Source organism: Aegilops tauschii, chromosome 3, assembly GCF_002575655.3.
Source record: "Aegilops tauschii subsp. strangulata cultivar AL8/78 chromosome 3, Aet v6.0, whole genome shotgun sequence".
Lineage (NCBI taxonomy): Eukaryota > Viridiplantae > Streptophyta > Magnoliopsida > Poales > Poaceae > Aegilops > Aegilops tauschii.
The window spans coordinates 21650148-21662589 of NC_053037.3; positions in this window are offsets into that span (position 1 = coordinate 21650148).

The following is a 12442-nucleotide window of genomic DNA, read 5'->3' on the forward strand; positions in this document are numbered from 1 at the left end:
TCGTGCGTAGCAAACGTCAGCGACTTCACCTGCCGGTGAAAAGCAGGAGTTGACGCCTCTGGAAGAGATGCATGTTTCACCTGCCGAGCAGCATTCAACCTGTTCTATTGGTGGAGGTAGTGTCCCATATCGTCGTCATCTTCAAAGAGCCGTCACCACCTCGAGACCCAGCCCCCGCGTCATCCACACGGCCACGGAGGTCACCACCGTCCAGGAAACAGGGACGCCGCCCCCATGCCGTATTCCTGCGCCGCCAACGGGTGAAGTCACATCGAGTAGATTGCGACCAGATCCGCTGCCCCTTGACCAGCCTCTGGCGCTGCCACGCAGCAGCTACTGGCAGCCACCACCATCCTGCCGTAAGCCGCTGCCAACCTTGCTCTGTTGGTTCTTCAGCCTGAGGAACCGAGCCGCAACGGCATTAACACTGCCGCCGGCCAGCCCGGCAACCCTCGCAGCCGCGACAACGTGTCCACCTGAATTAAATCATCGCAACTCCGAATGGGATGATATCTATATGTAAATTTGTGTTTTCACATATTCTAACCAACAAAAAACTTGTTCAATATCTTTGTTATGTCCAGAAAAAAAATGACAATGAGTTTTCTAAAGTCCTTACAAAATTTCTTATCAAATTCTAAAAAATGATATCTTATAATCTAGGACTCTAAAAATGATGAGTTGAGTGGAATTAGCTTTATACTCTTATCAATCATGGCATTGCATACATTTTGTCCATCAAAATTGGTAGCAACCGATTTCTTTTGGATAAATGGTTTCTCTTCCTTTCTCTCTCTTCATCACATTAAAGAGTATAGATATCGATGGAGCTTTTGAATCAGAAGCTACGTTGCTTTCATTTTGTTAGAAAAGGAGGATCATTCCAGCCTCTACATCATTACGATGCACATAACCATAAATTTATTGAAGTTTAAGTATCAATCTCCGACATCAAAAGTAAGAAACTTACAGGGTACAACTGATGAAAATAGAGATATATACCTAGACACATAGCCTACTATTGAACCGTCATCTAAACCGGTTGTTTGTATCCCATCTACCACCTCCCACTAGTTGTACCCAGATACTAATGGTCCCGTGCTTTCGGATGTTCCAGTCATGACCTCATACGGGTCCATCCTATAGCCCGGAAAATAACCAACATATTGTGAAATTTCACTCCGTAAAAAAAATACAATCATTGTGACAATTCCAAAGAGCCAAAAGTAAAGCACAAACACCCATGCGGATACGTGGTTTAGTTTTAGCCTCAAGGCTCCCAAGCAGTTACCAACATATTATCTATACTGGTGGGCAGACGTAAGTTCAATGCCACATAATCATATGCCATAAGAGAGTTGCAAACGGGCACGCAATAAGCAAATGATGAACTACTTCCTCCTGATCACGTAAATAATATTGTTTAGTATGTTACCATCTCTGTTTCGCGCGATTATATTTAGTAAGAATCACTCTACTATGAACAGAACACATGAAAATCTTAATTTTGGCTGGTAATTTTGTTTTCCAAATATGCTTTGAATGGAGGACCGAACAAGAGTTAATTAAATCCAACTATATAGATTTTACAAAGAAAATCCCAGAAGGTGTCAACTTACAATGGAATGCATCCGGTACATTTGTTAGGATGATACATAGCAACCTTAAATGCACCCCGTAGTTCATTTATCCCCGATTAGTGCTCCACTGAACTGGATATTAAACGAATTTGATATCAAAACTGTGCTAACGTAGTCTTGCTCGCTTTGAACAATATTATAATGAATTGATACACGCGCGATAGTTTCTACACGAAATGCACCCTATGCTTGGGCTTGGACTTCATGTGAAGAGAGTCCTCAGTTGCCTCGTGCATACACGCTAGCCATGGAGCAGCCAGGCAGGATCGTTCAGGTATCGGGCACAAGTTTGTCGTGTGTATAGCAGCCCTCATATTATAAAGGGACGGGTACTCTATGATCAAATTAATAACCCGATATCACACAGTGTGTTTATCTTTATGTTTGTAGCATCTATACCACATGGGTTCAGCAACGGCCAGGTCATGAGAACAACATGTTTGGTGCCCTGATAAGTGATATAAGTGATGTAATTGATGTTTGAGACCTCATGCGAATAGCTACGTCCACCATCAATAAAAGGAGACCCGTTTATCGTGTTCCCCTCAAATCTCCACTCATGTATCAGGAATGCACTCGCATCCCCCATGTTCTGAAGCACACTGGGAGTTTCATATCTTCACCAATTTTTATCTTTATGATCTGTCAAATACTAGAAGAAATTAATAGTCCAATTGCTGGAAATAGTGGGATAGAGTTTCTTTATGGCTCCAGAGGAGTCGGAGGCACCAGGAAGTTAGATCCTGCATTGGCGAGTGCAGCAGGAATGCTCATCCAGCTGTGGTGGATTTGGACTAAAGCTGAGCTGAGTAGTCTCTCGTGGGTGAGGCCGACATATGCTCCTGGGTTACTGCCTAGTGGGCTATTGGCCTGTTGAGCACGGTTGGGCTGTTGCGGGATTGAGATCCAGTGACTTGCTGTGGACAAGTCACCGGTGAATAGTATGGTAACTGGCCCCCTTCTTCACACTGTCCGATCAAGGATCAATGGATGGATCTGCATGAACTGTACATGGTCTACAGTGACCCCATCTACAGGAGGTCGTCACTGGATCTCTGTGCGCTGTTGCGTTGTCTCTGAAGCATGTACGTGTATTTTTTTGTCAGCTACCCTTTGAATTTTGCTTCGAATTAATAAAGTGTGGGGATACCTCAACAAAACCAATATATACGATTTTTTGATAGAAATTTTTGGGTGTACATCTGTACATCCATGGGCTGTACTGGATCCGCCCCTGTCCCCTATGCGGAAAAAAGAACTAACTGTATTAGTAATAAAACCGGGATATTTGTAAACTTTGTTAAAGAAGTTAAAGTTTCAGAGGATGATTTTGCAGAAAATTCTCTTCTGGCTTTGGAAACAATATCGAGTACCCTGCTAAAATTGCACAAGAAAACAAGTAAGTTTGGAGGCAAATGTGTGGTACATAAGGAGTCTCTACCTTACGATTCATCCATATACAAACAAAATATAAGGCTGTACTATTAGCACAGTTCAATATGAATTTGACTTGATAAGTGTCAAGTAGGCGAGAAAGTAGGCAAGAGATGCTATGTGCGCTTGACCTTGTGGCACTTCCTTCAGGTACTACGGCGGACTGCGACTGATCAATCGCGACGAGTAGTGTTGGGCGGTGCTGCTGCACGTAGCATCGATGAACTTACGTATTGGGTGTTCATTGCTCTCGTTCATGGCTCGTGTATCCTTCAGGGGAATATTTTCGTTCACAGAATAATCAATCGATCCATTGGACTGGGTCTTGAGTCTTGGAATGGCAGAGACCCAAAGTTTAAGTGTCTTCAGTTTGTTCATCAATTTGAACATGCTTTTTCATGGGAAGACAATTGTCCTGGACCATGACTAGTGTCAGAGTTTTTATGATAACTGATAAAGCTCTCTGATGGTCAGGGTCACGACTTATTTTTAGTTTACTTAACAATTCAATTTGAAAAATGCCAAGCACACCATGTCGTACATCCCTACCAATTTTCTTTATGTAACACTTTAATTTACCCATACTAATGCCTGTTGGCGCCGCCTCTCGTAGCGCTGCTCTTCTTCTACCTTGGTGCGGCCTCTCACAGCTCCCTCTCTCTTTCTCTGGTTGTTTCTCTCTATCTTTTTCTCACAAGAACACAAGAACACACACACACACACATGAAACTCTACACACACACGCAACCAAGGAGAAGACCAGCTGGTGCTTTGCCGAGAGGCTCTCCTCCTTGGTGGAACAAGAGACTACATTGTGTATTTTCCCAGCCCTCATGGCCTTGCTTTCTCATTTCTTTGTTCACCTTAAATAGCTTGTAGTACAACAGACTACACACGATCGTACTACCAGCTAATCCCTAAACTCACGCTCTAACTCACACGGCCAGAGGCCAACGTCCTGGTCCACTTTCTATGCACACGTCCTGTGCAACTACTCCACTAATTCTTCTACATGCAACCTCCACCAGCTAATGACGTGCATGTACTAATCAACACGACCGAATCACTCGGCAACATGCCAACTACCTCACGCATGCATGGCTGCTTCAAACCCATCTGAATGACTCACTGGTTCAACATGTTGCCTGTCACGCTCCACCTTCTGCCGCGCCTTGCCGCTTCTCACGACATCGCCGTATCGCACGGAATATTCGGCATCTCGCCGTACTCGCCACATTGCACAGCAGCCCGGCATCTCGCCTTCTTTGCGCGCAAAACACTGAAGCTACGCCGGACACTTTACACCCTAGACTCTACTACATGCAAAACTCATACATGCAAATACATGAGATCAAGATTAAACCTAACAATGCCCAAGGGAGAAATGACATCATCAACTAAAAAACAAAAACACATTTGACGTCAAAAACCATATGAGCCACTTACCAGGAAATAGGAAAGAAAGCAAATCATCAGGCACGTGGGCAGATGTGAGTGCATTACTAGGTATACTAGATGATTCCCCGCACGATTGCCGCGGGCCATTAGCATACCAATTAGCTGGTGTTTCAGATGTATATTGCGGAAGAAAATACCATGAAGAAAAATATTGGTCGTGTGATGCTGCAATTTTTTATTGCGTGCACAAAAGGATTTACCCAAAGGTTACTTAGCAAAATGTAAGTGAGGTTGCTTAGTCAGACCGAGCCAGCGGACTATACGATCATACGCACCTACGAGATTAACTTTGAGAACATTCTATGTTGTTAAGTAGACTTCCAAAATAAACTATGTTGTCAATGTTATAAAAAAAATGTGCAGGAAGGGATGCAAAATAGTTAATACTTGACATTAACGACCACACAGAGAAAATGTTATACTGGATCTTGACTGACAACCTGCAACACCTACATACATGAAGAAACAGTTGAGAAGATCTCAAAGAAAGAAGAGCTGCTCGCACCAATCAATAAAGATCTTAACCTTAAATCATTGATTTCTATTAGAATGGTCATGCATGCGAATAAAGCATACATGCAACTAAATTGATGTAACATGATCAATAGTACAGAAGAATCATCAAAGGGACAATCACTGCCAAACCACATCAAAATGGACTCGCTGTTTAATTGAGAAATTGAGCTACTAATTCTGTAGTCAAGGGAAACACAGCTAGCAAAATAATAAAATCCAGTTTAGTTAATATAATCCACAAATGATGAGTAAGATATGAAAAAATACCATCCAGAATTAACATGAGTGAGTCCTTGAGACATGGATTAATGGATATATAGCTAGCTTACAGAGTCCAGAATCTATTTGAGAGTTGATCAGACATATCTGTATATAATATATAGACATCTATTGAATATTAAATTGCATGACAATCCACATGCTCATACCTTCAGCATACCCAAGACTGCTACTCTGAAGTAGAATAGTGGTTACTGATACGTGTGCAGGCAAACGACGGCTGTCGTGCGCTAGAGCTACGTGTGCAAGCAAAGAGCAAGCCGGAGATTTGTTTGGAAAACAAAACTGGACCGAGTCCAGAACTAAGTCCTCGTGTTCGACTGGGAAACCTACAGGTGCGCTACTAGGTAGCAGCAAGGGTCGGGTTACCGTACAGGACAGAGGCAACCAGGTCCAAATCGGAAGGGAAAAATCCATTGATGATACGCATCTATTGGAAGGCAAGGACAAGGCAACGCAAAGCTAGCATTGGAGTTTTGTGCAAGGGAGCCGAGCCACCACGTGAAGGCTAAAGATTATAATTCTTTTGGTTTTGCTAGTAGTACACAGAGTTTTGTCCGTGTGCTTGGGGCATCGCGTGAAAAGCTTGGATAATTTTCCGCAGGGTCAGCCATACAAAGGACTATGGCACCAACGGGTACCAAGTTTGAGGTGGAGAAGTTCACGAAAACCTTGGGTTATGGCAGACTAGGATGAAACATTTGTTGGCACAACAGGGATGCTTGAAGGCGTTGCGGGAAGTCATGTCAGCTAAGATGGAATTATCATGTGATGGATGAAAATTCACGGAAGATGGTTTGAGAGCCTCGAGTGTGTCTATAGTCGAACGAGTTCGGCTGGGTTGGACTAGATGGTCTGACGGGATCGACGCAAGTCGGTTGGTACAGAAGACGGTGCGGGGTCGGCGACAACGACATAGGAGCGTGATGCTGATGGTGACTGACTTCTGGGGCATGGAAACATGTGGCACAGGCCCGAGTGCTTGCGTGGCTTCGACAAGACTATGGCGCGGGATTGATTCAAGGTGGTGTATACACGGAGCTTGAAGTCGATGGGGCGCAGGGGTGGACTGATCATCTACCATGGAGTCTTGTTGAAGGTGGAGCTGGATTGAGGGGCTAGGGCGTAAGAGCTCAGAGAGTCGAAGCCTATTCAGCGGGGAAAAACGAGTGACATGCAGTTCGGACTGGAGCCCAGTGGTCTGATGGAAGCGTGAAACTCGTCATCGGTCGGTGATGATCAGTGGTACTCTGCAGTGGGGGTTGAGTGGTGTGGGTTCGCGACCCTTGAGACTCGACCGGGACAGCGGAGGGTCGACGCGGTAACAGCGGCGAGGCGTGCGGTATGCACGGGGCATGGAGACGGGCCAGGGCTCTGGTGGTCATACATGTGGTGAGACAACTGCGAATTTGACTCGGGATGATTACAAGCAACGGTGAAATTCTTTCAAGTTTCATACAAACGGTCAAGGAAGAGCGGTGATGTTGAGTTCAGGTAACTCTTATGTGTGACATCCAATATGTGAGTTGCTCACTTTCACGCAGGTCAGTGATCAGTGTGTGATGGCGTTGAACGGATACTCTGGAAGTTGGGAGCACAAACTAGAGTGACAAGGAACTTAATTTTGCTCGAGTGTTGACTGTGTCAAGAAAAGAAGGGACTGCAAGTTGCACGTGAAGTCATATGGAGTCTTTGGAGTAGCAGCGATACTCATGGAAAAAGCTCAAGCCCAATGTACATGAAAGTTTGATGCATGGACAAATCCAGGATGATGGAGTATATTCGTCAAGGTGGAGTTTGTTGGAGTTGTGTCGAATATAGTGTACAAGGTAGATTACAGTTGGACTTGTAGTTGTATTGTGTTTAGATAGGATATGGAGTCGTGTCCTAGTAGGACACTTGTATCCTAGGCCTCTCATATATAGTGGGGTAGACACACGATGTAACCTATGCCAACATAATAGCAAAGGAACGCAGGGGAAGCCGGCGGCATGTGCCGGCGTCCAGGGCGACCTGGTGCGGTATTGTAGCGGTGTCACGGGGAGGAGCGCCCATAGTCAAGCCTCGGGGATGTAGCCATATCGGTGAACCTCGTTAACAAATCTCGGTGTCGTGCTCGCGTGATTGCTTGATCCTCGATAGATCGATAGAGCGCCTCGGATTTATTCTAACAGGAAAAGGCATGGGATTTTGTGCAGAAGATGAAGAGATCGACGCTTTCATCAGTTTCCTGTGCTGTTTGTTGTTAATTATTGGGTGAGCTTTAATGTTGGGCAGCATTTGCGTGGAGTAATGGGCTGCATGTTCTTGCTATTCAGCCTACAAAAGAAACTGAACGCATGGAATTGGAAGACTTGCTCAGAAAAAAAAAAAAAACCAGAACATGTCATTTTTTGTGAGATGGAACATTGTTGACAACCGCTGATGTGGCAGATCGCTTGAGAAGTGTCAGAGTAAATGGCCACGGGTAGCCTAACCGACTGCCCCTGGTTCTTCAAAAAAATTATCAGGCCTTTGGGCCTTCAAGCACTCCAAGCATTTGGGCCGCCTTCCCTGGCCGGCTACCTCTAAAAGTCGACTCCCGGAAGGCGACCCAGCCTCACCGACTCCTCCCCAAGACGACTACGGGGTGGCCGACTCCAAGAAGCCGGCCAAGAAGGACGCTGACTCCTAGGAGCCAGCCAAGACCGCAACCACTCCCACATAACGGCGACGTGACGGGGTGTGGCCACAGTGCGGTCCACTAGCCCCGAAGCCCGAGGCGGGCGTGGCTACAGGAGGCCGTACGGGACAGACGTCTCCCGTGCGGCTCGGTACTGTAGCCATGATTGGCCTCGACGTCACCCACGACCGACTCCTGTACGGCCCAAGGACTGCGGGCCCCTCCAGCCAGAGAGAGGCGTGAAGGCGGCCCGGCCTTTCCTAGTCGGCCAAGAGCGTAGCCGGCCTCCAGAAGCCGGCTACTCCCTCCCTCGAAGCAGGAGCCCCATTAAGGAGACAAGACGAGGTAAGGCTACAGTGATAGCCCCCGAGGCGGCCCACTGTAGCCACGCTTACCTCGACAAAACCCTCGTCATCACAGGCGAGGCTACAGTAAGCAGCCGCCGACAAGACCCTAGGCGATGGGGCCGGCCTGTCGACCAAGTAGCCGGCAGCCGGCGGGACCCAGCAGCCGGCGGAGAAGCCGGCAAGCGTAGACGCTGACGGCTGGGACCAGCTCCCAGTCGGATTACCATTGTACCCCCGGGGGGTAGGCCTATATAAACCCCCCGGAGCACCCATGCAAAGGGTTCGCACCCAAGCATAGTAGGCCTCTGAGCATAGAGTTGCCCTCTAAGCATAGCACACACACCATAGATAGAGAGAAGCAAGAGCTAGCCTTGTTCTTCTTCTCCCTTGATCTCAACAGCTCTAGGAGCGATTGTAGCTACTTTTCATCGATCTAGTGATCATGCGGAGACCCCGCAGAGCAGGACTAGGGGTGTTATCTCCTCGGAGAGCCCCGAACCTGGGTAAGATTCGCCGGCGTGCATGTCTTCGCCTCATCCCGTTTCCGGGCACCGGCGACGTTTTATTGGCTCCCACAATGATAAGCCATCCCTTGGCATATGTCGCACCAACCACCCGACATTTGGCGCCCACCATGGGGCCAGGTGCACCGTCGTCCGGAGACCTGTTCTGGACGGGAACCCTCTTCCTCCCCCGCGGGCGCAGCCAGCCTGCTGCGCCCGATGGCGTTTGCCATGACGCGCTGCAAGGCGTCGACGACGCCTGCGCTGCGAGCTGCCTCGCCAATCTGTTCGGCGAGACTCGCATCTCCGACGAGCCTGCGTCCGACGCAGGCACCGACTACCCCGAGAGCCGCCTCGTCAGCCTCCTCGACCAACTTCACGTCTCCAGCGAGCCTGCTGCGGACATAGAGTCGGACGACTCCACTGACCCGATGCTCATCGACTCCGACACCGCGTCGCTTGACGCCTACCCCTCCGACGTGGTGGTCTTCGACGATGTGACGCCCCCGATTCGACCGTACACTAATCATGCACGCAAACGTGTACGATCAAGATCAGGGACTCACGGGAAGATATCACAACACAACTCTAAAACATAAATAAGTCATACAAGCATCATAATACAAGCCAGGGGCCCCGAGGGCTTGAATACAAGTGCTCGATCATAGACGAGTCAGCGGAAGCAACAATATCTGAGTACAGACATAAGTTAAACAAGTTTGCCTTAAGAAGGCTAGCACAAAAGTAGCAACGATCGAAAAGGCAAGGCCTCCTACCTGGGACCTCCTAACTACTCCTGGTCGTCGTCAGCGGCCTGCACGTAGTAGTAGGCACCTCCAGTGTCGTAGGTGTCGTCGTCGACGGTGGCGTCTGGCTCCTGAACTCCAGCATCTGTTTGCGACAATCCGGTATAGAAAGGGGAAAGGAGGGAGAAAAGCAACCGTGAGTACTCATCCAAAGTACTCGCAAGCAAGGAGCTACACTACATATGCATGGGTATATGTGTAAAGGGGCATATCAGTGGACTGAACTGCAGAAAGCTGGAATAAGAGGGGGATAGCTAGTCCTGTCGAAGACTACGCTTCTGGACATCTCCATCTTGCAGCATATAGAAGAGAGTAGATTGAAGTCCTCCAAGTAGCATCGCATAGCATAATCCTACCCGGCAATCCCCTCCTCGTCGCCCTGTTAGAGAGCGATCACCGGTTGTATCTGGCACTTGGAAGGGTGTATTTTATTCAGTATCCAGTTCTAGTTGTCATAAGCTCAAGGTACAACTCCGGGTCGTCCTTTTACCGAGGGACACGGCTATTCGAATAGATAAACTTCCCTGCAGGGGTGCACCACATAACCCAACACGCTCGATCCCATTTGGCCGGACACACTTTTCTGGGTCATGCCCGGCCTCGTAAGATCAACGCATCGCAGCCCCACCTAAGCACAACAGAGAGGTCAGCACGCCGGTCTAACCCTATGCGCGCAGGGGTCTAGGCCCATCAACCTATGCACACCTGCACGTTGCGTACGCGGCCGGAAGCAGACCTAGCCTAGTGGCGTTCCAGTCCAATCCGGCGCGCGCCACTCAGTCGCTGACGTCAAGAAGGCTTCGGCTAATACCACGACGCCGGGATACCCATAACTACTCCCGCGTAGATGGCTAGTGCGTATAGACCAAATGGCCAGACTCAGATCAAATACCAAGATCTCGTTAAGCGTGTTAAGTAACCGCGAACGCCGACCAGGGCCAGGCCCACCTCTCACCTAGGCGGTCTCAACCTGCCGTGTCGCTCCGCCACAAAGATCCACTTGCGGGTACTCCTACGAGCCGACCCGACTTTAGTCATCACATGTGTCATGTATATAGTATATAAGTATATACCCGTGATCACCGCCCAGGTGATCACGGCCCGATAGTATAGCACAGCAGACGGACAAGAATGTAGGGTCACTGATGGAAATCTAGCATCCTAGACTAAGCATGTAGGATTGCAGGTAAGGGGAACAACAATAGTAGCAAGGATAGGCTATGCATCAGAATAGGATATCGGAAAGCACTAACATGCTACACTACTCTAATGCAAGCAGTATAGAGAAGTATAGGCGATATCTGGTGATCAAGGGGGGGCTTGCCTGGTTGCTCGGGCAAGTAGGAGGGGTCGTCGACTCCGTAGTCGAACTGGGCAGCGGCAGTGTCGGTCTCGTAGTCTACCGGAAAGAAGAGGGGGAAGAAACAGTAAATACAATGCAAACATAAGCATGACGATGCGTGACATGACAATGAGCGGTGCTAGGGGTGTCCTAACGCGACAGTAGGTGGTACCGGTGAAGGGGGGAACATCCGGGAGGTATTCCCGATGTTTCGCGTTTTCGGGCAGACGGACCGGAGGGGGAAAGTTGCTAGTTCGATAGGTTAGGGAGGTGTGGTGGACGAACGGACCGCGTATCCGGATTCGTCTCGTCGTTCTGAGCAACTTTCATATAGAAAACATTTTCATCCGAGTTACGGTTTAAAAGATATGAATTTTCAAAGTTTATTTGAATTTCTGGAATTATTTAATTAACAGAGAAAGGGATATGACGTCAGCATGACGTATGAGTGACGTCAGCGGTCAACAGTCCGGGTTGACTGGTCAAAACTGACACGGGGGACCCACCTGTCATAGACAGTGGGTTAACAGAGGATTAAACTAATTAGTTTTTAGTTTATTAACTACTGGGCCCACCTGTCAGTGAGAGATTATTTAAACTTATTATTTTTATTTATAAAACATTTTCCTTTTCTTTTCTTTTTTTTTAATTTTTGCGGCGGGGCCCGCATGTCAGTGACTGGGCCTGCCCAGTCAGCAGTTGACTGGGTCAACCCAGTCAACTGGGGCCCGTGGGGGCCACTGGCAGGGGCACTGGGGGTGGGGCCAGGCCAGCCACGTCGGCGGCCGGCGCCGGCGCAACTCCGGCGACCAAAACAGCGGCGGTCCCTCGCCGGAGTTGGCCGGAATCGCGCTACGGGGCTCGGGGAGGAACGGGGCTAGGCCCATTCGAAAGAGCTCGCAGCGCCGCATCCAGTGGTGGCCGGGGCTTCGCCGGACTTGGCCGGAATCGGCGCCGGCGAGCGGCGGAGGCGGCGGCGCGCACGGGTGCCCGACGGAGACGTGGCTACGGCAGGCTGGTGAGCAAGCAGAGGGACTGGGGAGGTTCTACGTGCGGTGGGAGTGCAACGGGCTTGACCCCGTGACCATTTGGTCACCGGAGACCCGCCGGCGGCGAGCTTCGCGGCGCGGCGTTCGGGCGCGCGTGGGGAAGCAGCTACGGAGCGCGGACGAGCTAGCGGAGAGGGGAGGAGGTAGAGGAGCTCACCGCGCGGCGCAAGAAAGGCCCGTGGGTGGCTTAGTAGCAGTAGGTCGTCGCCGGGGAAGAAGGGGGTCGCCGGCGTCCGAAGTTGAAGGCGAGCTCGGGGAGGCCGTTGCAGTGGCTCCGAGCTTCAACGGAGAGGCGGAGGTGGTGTAGTCGAGGGCGGCGACGTCGTACGACACGGCGAGGTGACGATTGGGGCACGGTGGCCGTGTGCACGACGGGAACGGCGGCGAGCGCGTCGGGCGTGGGGAA